General features: G+C 45.1%; 1 protein-coding gene across 4 annotated transcripts in view; it reads left to right on the forward strand.

The window, feature by feature from the left end:
- Positions 1–23381, forward strand: part of STRBP (spermatid perinuclear RNA binding protein) — a 134087-nt gene that overhangs the window by 31142 nt on the left and 79564 nt on the right. For all 4 annotated transcript variants that reach the window (XM_066580807.1, XM_066580810.1, XM_066580809.1 and 1 more), the window contains exon 2: positions 5744–5856. The gene's annotated coding sequence lies outside the window, so the exon portion shown is untranslated. The remainder of the gene's footprint in view (positions 1–5743; positions 5857–23381) is intronic.

Consider the following 23381-nt stretch of genomic DNA (forward strand, 5'->3'; position numbering starts at 1 on the left):
TCAAAATGTGTTTTATTTTTAAAAGTTATGCAATTAACATCATATATCATCAAACGTTGTCAGGTAATATCACTTTGCAATATTGTGCAATTTTATACGTTGTAACACTAAACTGAATGTATCAGCCAAACTTGACTTATGAAATTATTTTAACATGAGCTAACAATGATACTAACGGTGCTTATTATTAAAAGATAGCAAGAAAGACAAGGGGAAGAAGAAAAAGAGAGGAGAGCGAAAGACAGATTTAAAGATGAAGCTGGAGAGGAAGGGGGGAATTGTAGGAGAAAAAGGGAGGGGAGTGGAGGTGGGAAGGGTGGACAGACCTGCTAGTTGCTTAGGCATCGATCAATTGTCTTAGCAACTTAATTATGGTAAGGTGGTTTGGAATTGTTGTGGGGGGGGGTGATGCCGCTTATGACCCATGTTGACACCTCTGATGATTTCCGATGTATGACCCAGGCGGACCAGGTTGCCAGATAGCTACTATGCCTCATCTCGTCTCTAGCACATAGTTCTTCCAGGTCAGACTTGGTATTACAAGCCAAGTTCCCATTCATTTCAATGCCTGTAGTACCAAGCCTGGCCACTGCAGTGGGAACAGAGCTGTTCAGCAAATAAATGGCCCTCTTCAAGCCGTATTAATCAACCACCATCTAAAGTAAATGCACTAAAACTGGGCAACAAACCTGCCCTTCAGCTGTCAATACCAAACCTAAAATGAAAACAATCAGAGATTGTATGATATCTACAAATACTAATGGACAATATATTAACAGAGCATGTGAAAAAATGGCTACAGAATAGACCCCTGAAAATGTAGGCAGAGAACGGTATAAATGTTGTCAGACCAATCAGAGTCCTCATCATCTTACTGGTGGGGGGTTATGTATTTGTATCCTAAAATAATGGAATAAAGGAAGTTACTTTGGCGCTGCTGGCCTTTTCCCCCCACATATGGTGTACTTTGCCATGGTTCCCGGAGCTGAGATGGCACTGCATACACTCCGCTGGCACAGAGGGATACATTGTATTTTACGGTGTGTTTAGAAATCCTCACATCTTCCTCGCATCGTAATTACGCTTCTTTCAACACCGTCCTTTTCAGGTCACCCATTTGTGAATCTGTTGCTATAATGCCAGTGTGAGGCTGGAGGTAATTGTATATTTTTACTGCTTGTAACAAACTACATTCAGTAATTAACACTTATCTGCCTAACGAAATTTAGACACAGCAGATGCATTATTCACTGCAGTGTAACTACTGCTGAGGCTCAGTAATGTTCTGTCATCCCTAGTCGCAGGCTGGGCTTATCCTCTGGTGCAGGTTGTAGGAAGTGGAGAACTTGCTGAGGGAACCTCGCTATATCGGTACAAGATGCTGTCCCCTTTCTATTTATAAGACCTCATGCCCATGGGCAGTGAAATCCAACCCTGCCCTTGGCCGAGGACCCTGTGTACCTGTCCGGGTGCTCTTTTTTTCTGCCCTGCGGATGTGTACGGAAGCGCAGTACAGTCTTTTTTCCCCCCCCCCCAAACTCCTGCTTTGCCACGGTATCCATGGCCCGTTCACAATATCAATTGCGGACTGTTCGCAGATAGGATGGCCTCTATTGACTTCAAAGGAAGCCGTCCGCACGGAATCCGCTCTAAAATGGAACACAAACCCGCGGGTATAAAGTTAAGTGCGACTTCCTATGGGCGGCTTGAACTGCGGATCTTCCGCAATTTAAATCCGCCTGTGGACATGAGGCCTAATGCTAGTGAGCCTTACGGAAGCATTGGCACTCACACTTTTGACAAGGCTGTGTGCATGCGCTCTCCTATAGAGATCAATGAGCGTGCGTGCATACAGCCTTCTGAAGAGCCACTTTATGTGGGCGCTGATTTCTCGGTGGCACAGCGCTAGAATAGGGGACCCTGTGAGTATAAAAAAGCAGATCCTCGTCCTCCTGTCTCCTTCAAGCCCCATAACGTAGTTTTATGAGGCTCAAAGGTGAGGAGAGATGCCCTTTAATATCCTATAAATATGTTGTCTTATCTCCTCTTTTGAGAACGTGTGTGTATTGAATATAATATTTATATAGCGCAAATATATTTTGCAGCTCTTACAAAGCAGGAGGAAAACAAACAAAACCACGGTTACATGTAATTATTCGATGGAAACAGTAGGGGTGAGGGTACTGCTCCAAGGAGCTTACATGCTACAAATAAGGGGGTTATACAGAAGGTAAGGCCTTCTCCACACGGGCAGGTTTGCAGTGCGAAATCCGGAGCGGGATTCCGCAGCAAATTTAGCCCATAGCATGCTATGGCAATCTGCGATTTCCTGCCCACGAGCAGAAATCAATTGCGATTTTCCGCTCGCTGGTGAGAAATCGTAGCATGCTCCGATTTTGTGTGGGATACGCATGGCTGGTTTCCATTGAAGTTAATGGAAGCCGTCCGTCCCGCAACACTACCGCAATGAGCACTGCAGGAGTATCGCGGAATACGCATCATTGCAGAGCGCTGGCAATATACATACAGAAATAATCCCGTTTTGTCCAATCCAAAACACTTCTTAAAAGATGAAAATCTCATATGAGTGCAGTCTGTTCCCGAAACATGGTTTCTTCTCTTCTGTGTGAAAATACAACATTTTGTAACTTTAGTAACTTCTGTTATTACTACAGTAGCTCATAAAGGTTGCGTCTATCTATCGTCATCCTTACTACAATCATTAAAGGGCAGGTTTAGGCTGCCCTGTCTAAGAGCATCCTAAATGGTGACAGACACTCTGGTTTCAACACTGTATCACTTATTAGTCAATCTGGTGTAGCTTTTCCAAAATCAGTTTATGAGGTGCAATGCGAGCGTGTGAGCCAAAAATCCTCCTAGTTGGTAGTAAACACGCACTCCGAAGTCCTCCGTACTCACCAGAACATAAAACCTGCCCATATGCCTCCAATTAGCAACTTATCTCTGTGTACAGTAATGGGGGAAAAATCTGTCAATGAGTGGCAGGAGCAGCCTGTCGCTCAGGAATAGGAGGACTCCTGGCTTGCATTGCACCTGATAAGCTGATTTTATGCAAACTACACCATATTAACAAGTAAGTGTCACAGCGCTGAAATTGGGGGGTCTGTCACTACTTGATTCAGCCCTCATATAGGTGAAAAATTCTCTTTTTTAGTACTTCAAGATTGAGTCCCACAACAGTGATGTGTGTAAATGACGAATCTGCATGACGAATGTTCACCAGACGATTGTTCGTTCAATGGTTGCTCAGTTATCAACCTACTTCTGTCTGTGTATGGCCAGCTTAAAGGGGTTGTCTGGTTACCATTCCTTTAATAGAGCCCCCTGTAGTAAAATAATAAGCTGTGCAGTGCTTGCCTTTCTACTAGGATCCAGCGCTTCAGCCCCGCCGTGGTCATTGCTTGTTGTGACAGCTGACGTCTCAGGAGTACAGGTGATCGCTGCAGCATCACCGCTCGATCTACCAGCATTGCAGCTCACATCCTGAGCGCCATGATGCCAGGAGTTCGGCAATGTGAAGCTCCCATTGAAATCGTTGCTCCTCCCCCTATTGGTTCAACATGTCTTGGGGTATATTCACACGTGATAGATTTGCTAAGAAAAATACGCACCAATTGGGATGGACATCCACTTCAAAATCCATACAATTTGATGCAGATTTGCCACTGCGGACAAGGCTCAGTAAATTTGCAACTTGGCAACATCCCATTAAAGTGACCCTCCAGGCCCGGACAAACAAAGATGGCTGAAGCACTTCTCGGACTACCTGAGGCACACTGTGCATTAGGCTCTGTTCACAGATGGCGTTTTTTATTGCAGTTTTCAACCATCAGTCCGTGTGAAAAATGCCCATGTGCATAGCCTGCTAGTCCTATAATAGGACGGCATACGGCCTCGAATAAGGTAGTGTGCTGGAGGCCTCGTAAGAGAAGCGATGTCAAGAAAAATAATGGAATGAGTCTACTCTAGAGATGAGCGAGTATACTCGCTAAGGCACATTACTCGAGCGAGGAGTGCCTTAGCCGAGTATCTCCCCGCTCGTCTCTAAAGATTCAGGGGGCGGGGAGCGGCGAGGGAGAGCAGGGAAGGAACGGAGGGGAGATCCCTCTCTCCCCACTGCTCCGCAACTCACCTGTCGCCCACACCGGTCCCCGAATCTTTAGAGACGAGCGGGGAGATATTTGGCTAAGGCACTACTCGCTCGAGTAATGTGCCTTAGCGAGTATACTCGCTCATCTCTAGTCTACTCATATCTGTGTTTGTTTTTTATTTAGTTTTCTGTGTTTTTAGGGACTTCGCTTTTGTACCTTTTTTTTTACAAACTGGTGTCTGTCGGTATTAGGTAGTTATTATGAAGATGTTGATTATGAAATGTCATATACATTCTACTTGATTAGTGAGACATGTTATCCTGCGGTTGGTAATAATCCTCCGCTGTCAATGAGCAAGTATAAAAGCTCAAAGCAAAGTGTTAAGGTCGTCCTCACTAAAAATAGATCTAATGCATTTAAAGTAATTTGCGTCTGTCACAGAGTGTTAGTGTACGAGGCTATTATTGTCTGAGAGGCAGCTTCCTCCTTAATCTCAACTGAGGACTAGTGATTTTTATGGCTGACCCTTCCCAGTGCACTTTGGACATTTGTTTTGACAGCTTAGTAGAGTGTTAAATCCATATTTCCTACCATAGACACACCTTGCATGCATCTACCCGTTCTGTGCCAGCTTAATCTGTATCCAGGCCCTTGTATTTCAGCGTTTCATCCATGTCATGCAGCTATGTGACTTTGGGTTGCCAATGGTACGGAGAGAGTTTACTTGTCTAGTTTTTCAACTTCTTTGACAATCCCCAAGTCTTATAGAGTCCCTTTGATTCATGCACGGCGCATAGAGGTTTTGTCTTCTTGTCAAGGGTACTGAGGGGGTTTACTTGTCCAGTTTTTCAACTTCTTTGACAATCCCCAAGTCTTAGAGAGTCCCTTTAATTCATGCACGGTCCATAAAAGTTTCCTCTTCTTGTTAGTGGTACTGAGGGGGTTTACTTGTCCAGTTTTTCAACTTTTGAAAGTTCCCAAGTCTTAGAGAGTCCCTTTAATTTATGCACGGCGCATAGAAGTTTTGTCTTCTTGTAAACCCGGCATCAAAGAGCAGCGTTCCAAAGACTGTTGGCAATAGCTTTATGAATGTTAATACCAATTATTTCCTACATGGTATTGTACAAGAGGCATTAGTACAAATTACTTTTTTTGTCTCGGGAATATAACCTCTAGTAGTTCTGTTATTGGACGGTCTTCTGTTTTTAGATCCGCAGTTTGTTTGATACGTAGAGATCTACAAATCTCGGGAAGCATCTAGCTTTTACAAAAGAGTCTTTAACCCTTGCTGCGTCTACGTTGCTTTCTCAGTCTAAAGATAGGCTGTCATTGACCTTGATGTGCGGAATTTGTGGCCGGTGACGGGAAGTCTGCTATGCGGCTGTATATGGTGACGTTGGTATAAAGCTGTACATTGTGCGAAATAAAGGCTAGTGATAAAAAGAGAAAATAGAAGTGGTTATATTCTCCAAAAAGACACGTGAGGATTTGGAAGGAGCAGAATTTACACACAGCAGTTGGGATATATATATATATATATATATATATATATATATATATATATATATATATATATATGATCCGTGACCTTCATCTCTATTAATACGTATTTTTGGGGGTTTGTTTTACAGTGAGGATCAATAATCGTATCAGAAAGCAAATTAATGGACGACTTTCGGCAGTTCTAAAGCACACCATCTATTTTGTACCTGCAGCCCAGGATTGCAAAGAAAGCTTCATGTTGGTAAGTAGACATGGTGAATTACACGCACAAGGTGAAAGGCCTTGGTGCTAGCAAATGAGAACGTTCACTTTTTAGTGCTGACTACTTCAACTTCTAAGTATTTGATGCTGACTGCAATGCATCTGTATTCTTTATATATTTGAAATGTACAGCTACAAGAAAAAAAGTGACCCCTTTCGTGTATTGATTACTAATAACATGGGCCGATTGTTATTGAAGACACAATGATGCAGAAACGCCATCTAAGTAGACTAATAACACACAAAGCGTTCTACTGTTCATGTCTTTCATTGAACACATTGCGTAAATATCCATAGTGACATAGTATGTGAGGCTGAAAAAAGACATGTCCGTCCAGTACAGCCTGTTAAACCCCCCCCCCCCCCATGTTGATCCAGAGGAAGGTGAAAAAAAACTCAATGAGGTAGAAGCCAATTTTTCCCATTTAAGGGGAAAAAAATCCTTCCCGACTCCAATCTGGCAATCAGAGTAATCCCCGGATCACCGACCCTTCTGAAGTTATTATTGATTATACCATATAATCTTGTATCGCTCAAGAAAGGCGTCCAGGCCCCTCTTGAACTCCCTTTTTTTTTTTTAATTGAATTTGCTGTCATCACATGCAGGGAGAAAAAGTAAGTAAGTCTTTGTGTTAATGACTTCTCCAAGCACTATCGTAACCAGCAAAAGATGTTTCAGTTACGGAGATGAGATTGGAAGTGCGGATTTCGCATCACATAGTGTTTTACCCATTTAACAAAGGCACACAAAGCCTGGCTAGAGACAAATCTGTTCTTATGGGTCTTTTTTGCCGGACCGATTATTGTTTGAACAGGTGAATGACATCAGAATTCTATCATGCAGCCTGTTTAGACGGGCAGATACGTCGTCGGCTCGTTCAAACGAGGAATCGCTCAGTCTTTCGCTCTATTAAGTGAATGAGAACAACTGAAAGTAGCGCTTTTTAAACCGAACGATAAGTGAACGAGCCAACGATGATTTTTACGCCAACATAAAAAGAACGAGCGAAAAGTGAACGATTATCATTGGCGCACGTTTAGACCGAACAATTAGCGTTCACTTTTGCTTGTTTAAAAAAAAAAAAAAAAAAAAGTCAAACGATAATTGTTCCATCTAAAAGCACCTTAGGAAAGATTGGTTAGTGTGAATCACCTTTAGAAGACGTGTTTATAGAGACGCATGGAGCTGTAAAGGCTACAGAAGCATTGCTAAAGACCTGGGTGTACTGCAATCCACAGCTAAACTATCTGCCAATGGAGAATATTCAGGAATGTTCTACTTTCCCTAGGCGTGGGCGTCTTGTTCAGATCTTTCCAAGAGCACAATGGGCAATCCTGAAAGACGTGAGAAGGAACCTTAGTGTAACATAAACATATACATAATGCCATATAGTCAAAATAAGCAGACGCTTCATAGTCTAAAGATTTCTATCTTCTCTTATTGCACTAGCGACGTAAGCAATGGAAATGGATATTTTCTTTTTATTCTATCTGCTAGGAACATAATTTTATGAGCATGTTCGAATGTCAAATTTTTGCTGCGAAATCTGCGCCAATTCTTTATCAAATCTGCACCCCATTTCCTTCAATGGCAATCTGTGTTGTAGCCATGTGTAATGAAAAGCGAGTGACATGTTACTTCTTGGCGTGGAATCCGCATCGTTTCAGCTCAAGGATTTGTGCATTGATCAGGACTAAATCTGTGTGGATGGGGTGGCGCTACATCTGTGTAGCTGTGGCAGAAATTTGCAGACCAGCTGCGAGTTTCTGTTGCGTTTTAGAGGCAAAGTCAATGCAGAAAAATGTGTTGGATCCCACTGCATGAGCGCACTGTTATGGCATGTTCACCTGGCAGAAATTGCCAAATTTTTGCCATAAATTCCGCGGTTTTTAGTGTGGATCAACGCGCAGAATTCTGATGCAGAAAATAGTATTTCTGCATCATGAAATGACCCACGGAAAACACTATATTCTGCATCGATATTCTGAACGTGGATTTTTGTGCTATTAATGGGGCAAATTCCTTACTGGACCTGTGGCAAAAACTGCATTAGAGAGCTGCTGATTTTGGCGCATTTTTTTTCCCCCTTTTTAGGCGGAATTCACATGGAAAGTCTTGCTGTGGATTTCAGTGTGTGAACATACCCTAATTTGGGGTGTGCATTTCCATGCTCACTAAACACATGTAGTCTATTTGTATATTGTATACAGAGCATATTTTCATGTATCGGTTATATATATAATGCACACATATACATACACACACCTCCAGTATATAGGCCACATTTTCAGATTTGCCACAGTAAAGCGACTTTGCCATACATATAATGAAAAAAATCACAACTCTTGTAGCTTTTGACACCGATGTCGCCCATATTATACAAGGATTCAAATCTGCAGCATTTATGCATCGGACAAATAGGAAATGTCAGAAATGTGCGCTTCCCCATACCGGTAAAGTCACTTTACTAGTCTGACCTGATCAGGGGCCCTCACTTGTACCTCTGCTCTTGGGCTCACTTGATCCGCCACTTCAGGTCTGTCTTTGTTTTCCTCTTGTAATAGTTCTGCCAACTTTCACACCATTGTCTGTGTTTGCTGCGATGTGTCTGATGTGGGATCTAGAAGTGGTTACATTTTCATACAAAGCCGCAGAAAACAATGGAGTCGTTTTATTTGTGCCGTTTCGCAGTGATTTTCTTTCTATGTAGTCACACATTTCCTCATATTCTTCACAAGGTTATCAGCCTAACGCCTTGTATTCTCAGTCTTTGTTCACACTCCCCCTCAGTATTTCTGTTACTGGATGTTATCCATGTGCGCCGCGCTGCTACCCAACCGTTATCTACTATTTAGCTTCACTCCTCTGCAGGAAGAAACTAATGAACAGAGGTGGCCTAAATTTATGTACTCCCTTTGCATGTGGTCTATTAGTTCTGTATCGTGCTACTGACTGAAAATTTGGGGACACAGGGCGGACTTACTCTGGTAGATCCACAGCAACATCTGCGTGTTGCATGCAGATTTGGCGCATATTTCAGCGCATGCATTGCAAAGCGTAAAATCCGCTGTGAAAATCTGCAAAAAGAATTGATTTGCTCCAGATTTTGAAATCCGCACCGCAAATCATATTGCATGCAGAAAAGTTCCGTCACGTGGAGGTGAGATATTTATCTTTTCAGCTGTCTTCACGTGTCGCTGATTGGCTGTGGATTTTGTCGCAGATTTTGGTGCAAAACTGAATCCGATTTCAGTCCTTCAATTTGAAGTCAACTGCACCGGTCTGCACCAACATATGTGAAAACATCCTCAATAGATATGAGCGAACGTACTCGGTAAGGCCGATTTCGCAATCGAGCACCGCGATTTTCGAGTACTTCACTACTCGGGTGAAAAGTACTCGGGGGCGCTGTGGGGCGGGGCGTGGCGTGGTGAAGCGGGGGGTAGCAGCGCGGAACAGGTGGGAGCTCTCTCTCCCCCCCCCCCCCCACCCACTCCCCTCTGCAACCCCCCGCTCACCCACAGCGCCCCCGAGTACTTTTCACCCGAGTAGTGAAGTACTCGAAAATCGCGGTGCTCGATTGCGAAATCGGCCTTACCGAGTACGTTCGCTCATCTCTAGTCCTCAGCAAATCCGCGACCCGTGAATGCACTTTTCATCTACTCTGCTGGCACATTATTACACTGTGGATTTGCATTCGAAAAATGCGCAACATGTGCGTGTAGCCTGTCTCTAGCATAGACTTCCTTTAGACTGCGACATTTGTGCTGTGAAGCCGACTCTTATCGGTAGGTGAAAGCATTCCACCCACACCGCCAGGAGGAGGGTTCCTTCTGTTTATTTAAGGGGTTTCTGAAAAGAGCACCCCTTTTTTGAGGTTATGGCCCCATGGTGACTCGCAGCAGAATTGCAACTGAGAACCTGGCAATGATGCAGGTCTGCCAGGCTTCCTAGTGAATTTAAAGGGGTATTCCTATCACAGCTTTTTATGGCCAACAGAGGAAAAACTTGCCCTCTGTTTGCAATCGCGTGACGGAAACAGCCGAGCACTTCAGCACCACGCTGTTTGCATAGCTCTTTTTGCAGTAAAGGAGAGCTACGGAAACGGCGTGGAGCGCTGTATTTCATTGTTTGCATAACTTTCCATTGAAGCGCCGGGACTGTATTTGTAGTTACCGGCCGGGTGGCTAGTAACTATAGCTGCTGCGTCCCATCTCGGCTTTGAAAAGCAGAGTTGGGAATATCCCTTTTAAGTGTTCACTAGCTGTAGGTTGTTAATTGCCGCATGGTTTGCCTAATCGCTGACCTCGGTGATTGGTTTAGCAGCCAACGTCACTTTGACACAGCAGCCGGATATCGCATTGTTTGTTGCGTCTGTATTGCTCGTTGGTCAGAGCGGGGATGGTGTTTTGTCATAGGACAGGGAGACCGCCACACTTCGCCTAGAGAAACAAAAGCTCGACGCTGCCGGCCAACATCGGGTTACGGTTCTATCTTAGATTAGTCCGTGTGTTTTAGTAACCCAGAATGATTTTGCCAGAAGCACTTTGGTGGCGCCAGTCAGCTGAACACAAAACCATATGAAATCCGTACAGGAGTTTCTATGATTCATTTGACATTGTTTAGTACATGAATGGCGACATTCCATGCCTTCCATTCCGTTCATTCCTACAATACTTTGAGCCCTTTTGAATACCTTTGTCTGCATGATCAGAAATTGTCATGTGCACAACTAATAACAGATATAGAACGCTGCCTACAGTCACTTGGAGCCAAGGGGCAGCCCTTTATAAGCTGACTAAAGCCATAACCTACTTTTTGATCACTGCTTGCAGTGTGTGAATGGAAACCATCATAGTTTACATTCCAAAGTTGAAAGCCTCTAGATGGTGTCCGACTGACCCAGATGCACAGCTCTTTACAAGAAAAATACTTAGGGGTTATCTTTTAAAATTCATGGCTTCTTGCGGCCCCCACTGATCAGCTGATTGAGGCCTCATGTCCACGGGGAAAATCGGGCCCGCTACGGATTCTACATGTAGAATCTGCAGCGGGTCCCTCCTGCCCCGCGGACATGAGCGCTGAAAATACGAATAAATAAGAATTTACCTATCCGTAGCGGGCGGCGAAGCTCTGCTCTTCCTCACGGCCGGATCTTCTTTTTCGGCCGGCGGATGAATTCCTGACGCCGGCGGCACGTCGCCGGCACGTCGTCGACGTGCCGGGCACATCCGCCGAGCCGAAGCAAGGGAGATGCGGCCGTGAGGAAGAGAAGAGCTTCCCGGCCCGCTGCAGGTGAGTAAATGCTTTTAATTCCTATTTTAGGTCTCCCGCGGATCCGGACGGCTTCCATAGGCTTCAATAGAAGCCCGCGGGAGCCGTCCCCGCGGGAGACCCGCACGAAAATGGAGCATGGTCCAGATTTTTTCATGCTCCATTTTTTTTTAAATCCCTTTTATTGACGATCCGCGGGTATTTATGTACCCGCGGGTGGTCAATGCATCCCTATGGGGTGCGGATCCGCGTGCAGGTAATCCGCTGCGGATCCTAAATCATATTTTCCCCGTGGACATGAGCCCTGAAGGGGCCATGATGTTCGAACGAGCGCTGAAGCTTCTGCAATATTGGCATCTGTCCCATGAGTTGCCGTTACTCCAAACGCCGTATTTTTTGAAAGCCTTTGTTCTGAGTATTGCAAACTGTAAGAGCGCTCGTGGGAATTTGAAGAGTCCGACCCCCAACGATCAAATATTGATGGCCATCAATTTTAAAAACTTGAACTCCTATAATGAGCTGTGGTCACTTATGGTGGGGATGACACAGCAAGGGGACACAGACTAGATCTGAATCCAGTCTACTGAAGCTAATCCACTATTGAAAAGTGGAAAAAGTGGCCATATACCTTAACTGGTATAGACGGTAAAATCCATATTTCCGACGCGGATCCACACGAAGAAGTCACCTATCATTTCATCAGCACGAAAATAGGTTAGAAATTCTGAATGTGGATTTTGTCCATTGACAGGGCTAAATCCATGTGTGGTTCCGTGACTGAATAGCCGGGAACTTTTGTGGTTAATCCACTCCGGAAACTCAGTGTTGAATTCCCCCGAGTGAGCATACCCCTAGAATATGTTCACACGGGACAGACTTTGCTGCAGAGTGTCCGCAGTCGACATTCCACCGCACATCCGTTGTACAAAAACTGATGAGGAATTTTTTGTGGAATTAACCCGTCCTTTAAAGAGGTGGAACCTGCACTGCAAATCCGCTGCTACATTTGACTATGGATTTACATTCCACCCTGAAGGGTTATTTCCACAGCAAATGTTTTCCGCAGAGTGTGGACAAGATTTTGCAAATCTCATCCACTGTAAATGTCACGGATTTTCCATGTGGAGTCCTACTTAAATTCTGTGACAACTGCACCCCATGAGAAACATGGCCTTACTATTTCTCCTGACTCCTCTTCATACACTCAGAGGGTCCCCAGCTGTAGACACCCACCAATCTGGTATTGATGACCTGTCGGAAGGATGGACCATCAATAATATAATACTGGAAGACCCTTCTAACTAGTTCCTGCACAACGTATTTACTGCCAATAGCTTAGGCTCTATTCACACCACATTTGACCGATATAGTTTGAGATAGATACTTGTCTGTTTTTAGACTTAGATCTCCGCTTTTTGGCCAGGTCTTTTTCCCGGATCTGCTGAACCTGAGTGGAAAAACAATATGGTACATTTGGATCCATCCGCCCATTCTTTTCTAAGGTCCTGCTATTTCTTAATCTAGTTTCTGATGGCCTTCTCCATTGGTCGTTCCTGACTCTTTGCATCGGCTTTAACATGCACTTGTTAATGTAGCAGATTGGTAGAGCAGGAAGAAGAGAGATTGTTGTAAAGGGATCCAAGTGCAGCGGCTTAATATTTAATACACTAAAAGCATAGATTTAGTCTACAGGCCAGCCTAGATTTGCAATATTTAATAGAGCTTGCTTTTATCAAATATTGTACAAGCTCTAAAGCCTTAAATGGAAATTCATCAGGTACGTCCCAAGATGTAGAAAAACATGAAGTTTCTGCTAAATGTACAGTAATCACATGTAGCGAGCGAAAGCTATTTGGTTTTAAACTCCCCTTTCCAGGTTATGACATAATCCAGGATTAATTTACTGTTTCAGTGGTAGGAATACGATATTGCTCCAGTCTCTGTTAACCTTCGCAGTGCCAAGCGTGCATTTCCACAAGTTGGGCCCGGCGCTGGTCATTTGCTCAGGTTCTCCTGTAGTTACTTTTTGCCTTGTTCATTTTAACCTCACCGGTTATGTTGTACTTTAATTTTACTTGCAAGTACCGACTTTTAAAACGGCACACACCCGCTGATGGGCAGGTTACTGTGGCAAACACTGGCATTCCCCATTAAGGGCTTTATTCACGTATGTGTCGTAGGTTCCGTTTGGAGTCTCTGTTACAGATTTTCGTTTAAATGCAGGGTAAAAATGTCGCTGCAGGCGGCACCATATCATCCAGGAAAATGTCGGAGGGGAAGACTGAAGCTGGAGGAATCCCATGAAAGTCAATGGGGTCCGTCGGCGCTGTTTTGTTTTGGCGTTTTCAATTTTACCACCCAGGACTGAACCAAACAACTGACGGCAGTGCAAACAATGTCCAATGCGTTCTGTAAGCGGACGGGCTACTGTAGGCACATTCATTTATTCCCATACTAAAGGTAATCTGCCATATCCACGAAACTAACGAGCTCCAACCATTGTCGATCAGCGCTCTGTAAAGCAGGCATATTAGCTGCCTGTGTAAAATCGCCATAAGGCCGGGCTCACACAACAGTCAGCACCGACCTGCCACGTGCAAACCTCTCTCACGCCAGCTCAGAGCAAATATGCAATGACATGGGTACTTGCTGTGTGCCGCCAATCCCAGTGCACCAATGCAAATCAATGGTCTATTGGCATCACATGTGGGAAAATTGCATGCGCGATGCGTAATGACAGTACGCCCGTGTGAGAGCGGCCAAACCCTGTGTTCAGAAAGCATTTACTACGCCATCCGTTTATCAATACCCGAAAGTCAATTGAGGTTATTGCAGCAGGTGGCAGAACAGGTTCCTCGGGTGGCAAGGCGGCATGTGCCATGTCTTCTGCTGTATAATAAGTGCAGGCACGGCTTCTCCCCCTTTGGGTAAGGGCATTTAAAATTCACAGAAAAGCATTTTCTGTGAGATAAGATAATTTGGTGTTGTTGCTGGAGGTTGTGCTCGCTGCATCGTTCCTGGGATGACGCGTTGGTAACCTATTTATTGAAAATATAGTGAGAAGCGGCGCGTTCCCTGCGGAGGGCTCACGGCTTCAGGCTGAAAGCTGTTTTTATGAAAAGGCCCTTGGGTATTTTTTTCTATATTTTGGTCTTTATTCCATTGGAAGAAGTGTTCCTGATGACCTGAATCCATACTCAATAGGGCACAGTCATGAGGTTCGTATTCCCCCTGCATATATGGCATTATTCAGAAAAGTCTCAATGACATTTGTAGCAGCAGAGCATCGCTGAGTTGCTTTATTGCTCTAAATACATAATCAGGGAGATTCTGCTTTTTAAATGGGGGATTTTAGGTTCAGCAAATTAAACATGTAATTTAAAATGAAACTTTATATACAGTTTTCAAAATAGAAGTTTTCTTGGCTTCCAGTCAGTCAATAAAAACCTTTTTATGGTTTCTTACAAAGAGATGAAAAATCTGTCCTGCTCATGTGCCAGTAAGGCTTTCGTATTGTTTCCCCTCTCCAATGCTGGTTCCTCCTGGGTTCCGTCCTCCATGAAGACAGAGCCTGGACGGCACCATAGGGTGGAATGTGTTAGATGGAGACCTCTTTAGTCTCCGTCTCACATAGGTTCAGTCCCTGTCAGTCTTTTACGCTGGACAGAAAAGCGCCATGGACTGAAACTACATGAGACTAAAGGGGTTTCTGTCTCACCTATTCTCTCCTCTCGTGCTGTCCAGGTTCTCTCCTGGGCTTCCTTCACGTGCAGTTTTCTGCATAGAAGACAAAGCCAATGCTAGAAAAGGGGAAACGTGATGTGAAGAAAGCCCGAGGCCGGCCTCATATCTGCCTTGGAACTTCTGGGTGGAGGTTCCGTTGCAGATCTAGCTCAAAATATTGGAAGAAAATGCGCTGCCCACAGAGCTTTTGTCTTCTGTCCAGAAGCCGGGCACCTGAGCGGAAACCGAATTGACTTCATTATAGTCCATATGGTCTGTTCGGCCGTGGGGTTCCCCTTTTCTTCTCCCCGAATGGAGCAGGAACGAACATGTGTGTAACTACTTTATACCTCCCTCAGCAAGAACTGCGTAAAGTACCTGACCGGTTTCCTTTAAACGTTCCAACACTGTTTCTGAAAACCTCATCAGTTACAGAAATCTCTGTCATTTGCTGTGTTAAACTCTGTTGACATCTGTGTTGGAGACTCTGTGCTACTCTACCCAGTAAAATGACTTTCATAATGTTGGAAGCCTATTGGACCACATTATAGTCAATGATTCCATCAGGTGCTGTTATAAACGATTGATGGCCCACTCTTAGGATAGGCCATCAAATAGTGGATTTGCGAGGGTGTGCCATCCAGATTCTCTACTGATCAGATGTTCATGCAGAAAGCACACAGCGCTGTTCCTACTACTGTGGCCAGTTTTGGTATTGCAGGGCATTCATTTCCATAGGAATTTTGCCTGTAATATGAAGACTGGCCACTGCATTGGCAATGGAGCTTCCGGTTTTAAATCAGCTCAGTCCATAAGCACCCTGCCCCACTGAACATCTCATTGGCTGGGTTCCTGGGAGGCATACCCCAGTTAATCTACTATTGATGGCTTATCCTGCGTATAGGCCATCAATGGTGTTATGACTGGGCAACCCCTTTTAAAGCGACCCTTTCTTGTCCCAGGACTGCATGGGGCAGTTATATTACCTGCTGTTGGTCGTCTGTGCTGATACCCCCCTCTGATCTGCTTGTTCCAGTTAGGCCTAATCTGCATGGCCATTTTTTCACCACGTATTAGGCATTGAATAGAGGCAATGAAAATCAATGGACTTTCATTCTTCCATGCACACCAGCGTGTGGACACGGCGTGTATATATACACAAGAGAAAGCGCAGTATGCTCTATTTCTCTGCGTATGATATGTAGCCCTTCTATGGGCCCCGTATGAGAAGCTGTCCCTACGCAGGCAGTGCAAAGGGGCAGTTTTTGAAGGGGGGAAAAAGAATCACACTGCGCATGCCTGTAATGTCAGATTCCCGGGCATGCGCAGTGCATACTCAGCCCATTTTTTTGAATGGGGTCATACACATGAGTAATGTTTTCCCGCAGTGTGGCATATTCTATCTTTCTGCGTTCTCTTGCATCGCAGTGCCCATTGTTTTCATTGTGGCCGACGGCAGTGCATGCTATACGATGCGAGGTTTCCCCTATTGAAAACAACGGGAGAAACTCTGCGATCCTCCGCCACGGCTGACAGCTACTTCCCGCTATCCCCAAAGTGATGCGAGGCAGTTTCGACATAAAAACTCATCGCATCTGTGGGGAAAACCCATGCTGGCGAGCGCAATATCACGGCCCAATACTGCACTTGCCTGTGTGAAGTTAGCCGTCATATCTAGAAAACTGCAGGGACCATCATGGACAACTGAAAACAGTCTTCCGAATTGGTGGATCGGGGGGGACAACAGCAGAGAAGAATGATGGCAGGTAATTAGCTGCAGTCCAGGGACAAAAACTTGTCCAGAAATCGGAAAGTTGCTTTAACCCTTTCCAATCCAACTTTGGATTTAGGGTTTCCTAAAAGGCTTTCTCTTTTTGCTGTTATACAACGGTGCCATCTGCTGGTCAAAGCCAGTGTGTGCATGCCAGAGAAGCTGAGACAGCTGAGTGGCTGGCAATAGACGGTAAGAATACCCTGTCAGATGTCTTCTGACACTGAAGCTTGTATAGTCCAATCCGAATATAGGAAGACGTCAGACAGTGGATTGGAAAGGGTTACGTCTTGGATTGGCTCGTTATTTTCATTGTTGTGTTCCCACGAGGGAGCAGAACAACGGAAATGAAGAACTCAAGTGTGATCAGATGAGCAACAAGATCAAAGCGGCCAGCCACATTCTATGGAAGCCACCAGTATGGACCGGGCACCTATTGTACATGGGACCTCTCCCCAGATTACAGACCTCGGGAGCCGTTTGGGGTGACTAGGCTGCAGCTTTCACAGATTGGCTAATACAGCGCTATGAATGAACGGTATTGGTGATCAGCTGCATCGTAAAATATAAATTGCTGAAAGACTTAATTAATACTCATGCCAGGCGCTCTGAAAACCTTCTTGTCTTTGCTGACCTACTTATGCAGTTTCCTACAGTGGTGGAAGCTGTTAGAGAAGGAATGCTGGCTGAACGCCATGAATAAAATTATACAGCAATAGAACTTTGCACATTTTATTTTTACTTCTTCAGCAGCAAAGTGTCCTGTGAAATATTACCTGCAACGCCTCTCGGTGCCAGCTTAACGAGTTGGCACCAGAACTGTTTCTACTTAGGGGTAGCATCCAAATATTACAATTAGATGGAAATGCTTTCTGGAGGGTGCTATTTAGACAGAGCAAATAGTTTTCCAGCTGCGAGCCGGTCTGCACACACAATAGGTGGATTTCCTGAGAGGACGACTGTGAAGCATTTGTCTAAGGGTGCTGCACATCATAAGAGGCTTATGTTTTATTACTGATTGCTTTGAAGATGCGGCTCCACTTCTTCATTTCTACTGTAATTTCAGAGCCGGCTGCCTGTTAATCTGGTCAGCACAGCCCAAATGTAATGTTAAGTCCAGGGGTAGGGAGGAATTATATGGCCAGAAGTAGGACAGCGCACTGGAATGATGTGGTCAGAAGCCGGACAGTGTGAAGTCTTCATCTCCGGCGGTGGGATTCTGCATGTATGGGAGGTTGGAGAATACTCTCATCATTGGATTTAATGCATTATGAAAGTTCACACTGTTTGAAAGGAAGGCTCACACCCATGGCATGGTCTCATCTCAAGGGCAAACAGAAGCCAGGAGATCTTAACTCCTTAGTGACCAAGCCTGTTTGCACCTTAATGACCAGCTAATTTTCGCATTTTTTTTATTTTGATTTCGATCGTCTCGTTTCTATAGCCATAACGTTTTAATTTTCCCATCGACCTAGCAGTACGAAGGCTTGTTTTTTGCAGGACAAGTTGTATTTTATTAATTACATCATTTTGGAGTACGTAGAATGCACCAAGCGTGTTAAAAGTACTAACTTTTTCTGTGGGTCATTACGAACGTTGTGGTACCCAATTTGTGGTGACATAGTGATCGAGGAAAGGTGGAGTCTTGGGCCTCGTGCCCACAACCGGGTCGGATTCCGCCTGCGAAATAATGCAGTGGAATCAGATCAGATGCACCCTAGAGACACTATACTTACCTGTTCGGATCCACCGGGAGTGTCTCAGCCAGCGTGCATGACTCGCCGACGCTGGGCTATGGCACAGATTCCCACTATACTTCCACAGTGCTCACTGCGAAAGTATCGCTGGACGGACGGACGGCTTCCGTTGACTGCAATGGAAGCTGTCCATGTGATTTTTATTTTTTTTCCCCCACACAAAATAGAACATGGTGCGATTCTCCCCTGCGAGTGGAAAATCGCAGTTGATTTCCGCTCGTGGGCAGGGGAGAATCTTTTTAACATAGCATGTCTATGGACTGACATCGCTGCGGAATTCATGGCGGGTGTCTGGTCAAGAGTTCTGCAGCAATAAACCGTCCATGGACATTGGGCCTAAACATTTTTTTTTCTAAATATTTATTTTTAAACTTTTTAAAAACTTTCTATTTTTGTCCCACTGGGGTATATGAAAAGCTCTACCTTTTGATGTTTTTTATACACTGCTATACTTCAGTACTGCAGTGTATTATATTGCCTATGAAACGCAACCTCATAGGCCATCGTACATAGCAGGCCCCGAGGCCATTTTCAAGCCTATGGATACCATGGCAACCCATTAGGACCCCATGACCGCATCTTGGGGGTCCGATGAGTGACAGAAGGAGCCCTTTCCCTCTCTCAGCCTTTTTTCATGTCCTGTTTGCATTAACCGTAGCACACAAAGGTTAAACAGTGGGGATCGGAGGTTTTTATACTCCCCGCTGTTAGAGCAGGTACTAGGCTGTCCCCAGACAGCCCAGTCCCCTTTTCTAACAGCACGAAAGAGCTGTGCCATCATTCTAATGCAGCGTTGCATCAGAATAAAGCACATTAGTGACCGCCGTCAAAAGGCATATGGGCGGTCACTAAGGGGTCAAATGTTTGGATTTATCTCAATTTGCTTTGTTTTGTCTGTTACAATAATCTGTGTAGGTATAGTTGCAGCAAACAAAGGTTATACACGGTATAGTTTGCTTTTGAAAGACAGCAAGCAGAGATCTTGAAAGTAATGATAAAATGTTTACAGAAAACATCATGCAATTTTACAATATAACTTCAGCTCATCTACCAGGTTCTGTTAGTCTCATCATTCCTGTAATATGCTTGCATTAAACATTTTGTTGCTTTACCCCTGTAAATCGCATGTAATTTGGCTGCCAATAGGGGTCTCCCAGCTTCTGTGTGATCTGCTATCCGTTGTTGAGTACAGAGTTTCTGTAGTAAGGAAGACACCGATACCTATCCTTGGCAATGGGGGGAGGAGTTGTCTTCACAAATGGCTGCCATGTACTCAGAGGCTGCAGGCTGACAGATCTGCAGACCTTGTGATAATGAGCTACACAATCTTTGCCTCTCCTGGGTGTGTGTGTCTGTGTCTGTACACTTATTATAGTTAGTTTACTCACCATTTGGCAAAAATGTCTGAATCATCCTGGGAGAGTGAAGGCATGCAGATACTGTCACCCTGATGATTGGACTACAGACTGTGCAGTACAGCATGGGAAGTCAAGGTAAGGAAGTCAGGACATGAACTACTGTAAGAATGCTAGGCTTTCTAAAACCTCCCACCCTCTCCGCCCCTGAAAGTGCATTGCAAACAGCAGGGCAACAGAATAATGGTACAGGGCCACCTGAAAATCAGAACTTAACAGGGTGCAAACAGTGAGAGTGAGGAGAACCTAGTGTATTTTAGAAAACTTGTTGAAAACTCAGGTACACTTGAAATGTAATGGCCCTGTAAGATGGGCATAAGTTGGTTTAAATTAGCAGTTTATCACACCCTTTCATGACAATAAGTATACAAATGCCAACTGAAGGCAGATGTCTGTGAAAAGTTACCTGCCATATGGAGTTTATCAGTTGTTGTGGGCAGAAACACCGTCCAGGCCAGATAGCTGATTAAAGGGTATTTCTCACTATAGCGAGGGATTGCATATCACTAGGATATGCCATTGATTAATGATCTGCAGGGTCTGATTGCCGGCCCCTATAAAGCTCCGGATTGGGTCCACTGTTCTTCTCTGCACAAGTGATGCTCCTAGCCTGCAGTTGTGTGAAGCGCTTCTGCACTCCCCCCCCCCCCCCATTTACCTGAATGGAGCTGTAGAGCGCATTGAGAACCTAGTAGACATGTATGGAGAGAGCGACTTTCATTGCACAGGCTGTATCATTCAGAGAGTCACAATGCATGGCACCGCTGAGGAATTAGAGAAGAAGGCACTGGAGATATATAGTATATTGTATCATTATAGCTTTAATTATTGTTTTTTTGTTTTGCCCATACATCGGAATGGCTTCTATATATTTAGATGATTTATAGGGATGCTATTAATAGCATGTGTGTTCACAAATTAATTTGCACTTGTAATTAAAGCTTAGCAGGCGGACGCCTTTTGTAATTTGCTGTGAGAGTTGAAAGAAAACCCATTGCTGCGCTCGGCGGCCCCTCATCGATCCACAGCCTGATCCCCCATCTGCGTTTCCAGGGCTCTCCAAAGAAAAGTTTTCTGCTGTTATCAGCTACTAAGTGCCTGTGCTCTCGCCTCCGAGCAGAGACTGGAACACTGAAGTATTAGAAGTAGGCAGAGTGATCAATGTGTGCAATAACCTCGCCATCCAGCTTCAGTCCCACAGAGTCAATAATCAGGAGCAGGAACAAAAATGAGAGCGCAGTTAGGATTCATTTAGTTACCTGCTACAATGTGACGCAGTCCTGTGGAACAAGGGAGATCGCAGAGATCTGGGGTGGAGTCGGCTTCACTATTCCTTTTTGTTTAGATCATTTCGGCTTGATAATTTTTGTGCATTGATCTAAAACGTGATGTTCTGCTTTATTTCATCAATGTCATTATGTCCGCGGGTCAAGGGGGGTAACTGTTCTACAGTGACAGAGAGCTCAGCGTCTTCAATCCTTTTATCGAATATGTTGTTCTAAGAGCACCACCCATGCCCTACTGTGGAAATGTGAATGCCTTAGAGCAGGGGTCCCCAACTCCAGTCCTCAGGGACCACCAACGGGTCATGTTTTCAGGATATCCTATGGTAAGAACACCTGTGGCAATGTCTGAGGCCCCGAAAATAATTACATCACCTGTGCAATACCGAGGAAATCCTGAAAACATGACCTGTTGGCGGTCCCTGAGGACTGGAGTTGGGGAACACTGCCCTAGAGCAGGGTCCACTTAAAGGGGTTCTGACATCAAAAAAAAAAATTTGTACTCACCTTGCCTTGCCTGGCCCGATCGCCAGGCATGTCCCCTCCAGCCGGCATCTTCTTCTGTGCCTTTAAAGCAGAGCAGGAGCGGTCAAAAAGACCGCTTCCTGCTCTGGTCCGTCCGTCAGGCACTTCCGAGGCGAACGGACGGACCGCACAGTGCTTGCTGTGGGCGGCCCGTCCGTCCTGCTGAACTCCGGAGTGCTGCGCATGCGCAGTGGAGACGCAGCCCGTCCTGACTCCTGTCAGAGGGCACCTCTCCACTGCGCATGCGTGCGATCCCGGAGTGGCGCGGCTCGTGCAGACAGAAGAGGAGGAACAGCGCCTGCTGGGAGATGACCCCCCCCCCCCCCGATGTCAACAACAACAGAAGAACAGGTAAGTGTTATCTTTTTATGCTTTAGCAGCCATTAAACCATGGGTTCCCTAGGTCCATTAGGCAGACCAGGGAACAATGGCTGCTAAAGCATAAAAACATTATTCGTGTCAGAACCCCTTTAAATGATGAGGTCTATGGAAGTGATAGTAGTTGTTGATCAGTAGGGGTCCCAAAAGTGATAGAATATTCCAGTCAAAAATATTTATCACCCCTTAGGCTGCCTGCAGACGGCCGGGTCGGATCCCGCTGTGAGAATTCTCGCAGCGAGACCTGACCCGAGCCTCTGCAGAGAGGAGCGCGGGCGGGCACTCACCTCTCCCGGGGCTCCGACTCTTTGATGTGCCGGCCACCGGGCAGCTGGTGCATGCGAAGACCAGAGCCGACGGCCGGGAAGTGACATTTCTGTGCGGGGGATCGCAGAAATAGAGCATGCCGCGATTTGTTTTCTGCACGTGATCTCGCGCAGACAAATCGCGGCCGTCTGCCTAGGATTGCGTTTTTAAAAAATTTATTAAAATTTGATAATTTTATTCGTGAAATTAGTATACAGGAATGAGTTGATCATTTTGTTTAGAACTTTTTAATATTTATTATGATAGGAGCCCCAGTTACAGGGAAAAACAGTCACTAACAGATGATCTGGGTCTGCTAGGACTCTGCAGCTCTGCCTTGGGCCGAAAGCACACGACCGGGAATCTGACCCTGTGCCTGGCCGGTGACCCCCTGCGTATCTATCCGGATTCTTCATAATTTGTATTGCGGATGTGACAGCCAGCAAACACATGCAGTACAGGTTATGCCGCACTGTCGCTAGGTGGTGACGCGGATCAGACGGCTTCCATTTACTTCAGTGGAAACCATCCGCACGGAATCAGTGCTGGAATAGAACATGCGATATTTCCCTCCGTGAGTTGAAAATCGCAATTGATTTCTGCTCGTGGACATGGAAAAGTGATTTTTAATAACATGTTTTTGGGCAGTATTTGCTGCAGAGTCCGGAGGCAGACGCCCGCTCTGGATTCCGCAATGCTAATACGCCCGTGTGCATTGGGCCTCGGTCAGGTCGGATAGCTCTTTCTTCACTACATAGGGCAAAAGTGAAATCCTCTGGGTCCTCGGCTATGACTAACAACCGAGAGCCTGACCTGCGCCTGCTACATTGCAGGAGCTTTAATGTCGGGCCGTATTCTTACCATTAGCCAGTCTTAAAGCCGAGGACCAAGTGTCATAATTTCCTGTGCTTGGTCTTTAAGGTGTTAAAGGTTATCAGCTAAACGTGCCATAACAATATATTATTCTATAGAAAGGAAATCCTTGTATTCCTTCTACTACAGTTACTTATGTGTTACATGCAATGGCTTCATCCTTCAAATCAGTTGAATATAAGAACCGGTCCTGTTGCCC

Source organism: Eleutherodactylus coqui, chromosome 10 (genome assembly GCF_035609145.1).
Source record: "Eleutherodactylus coqui strain aEleCoq1 chromosome 10, aEleCoq1.hap1, whole genome shotgun sequence".
In the NCBI taxonomy this organism is placed as follows: domain Eukaryota; kingdom Metazoa; phylum Chordata; class Amphibia; order Anura; family Eleutherodactylidae; genus Eleutherodactylus; species Eleutherodactylus coqui.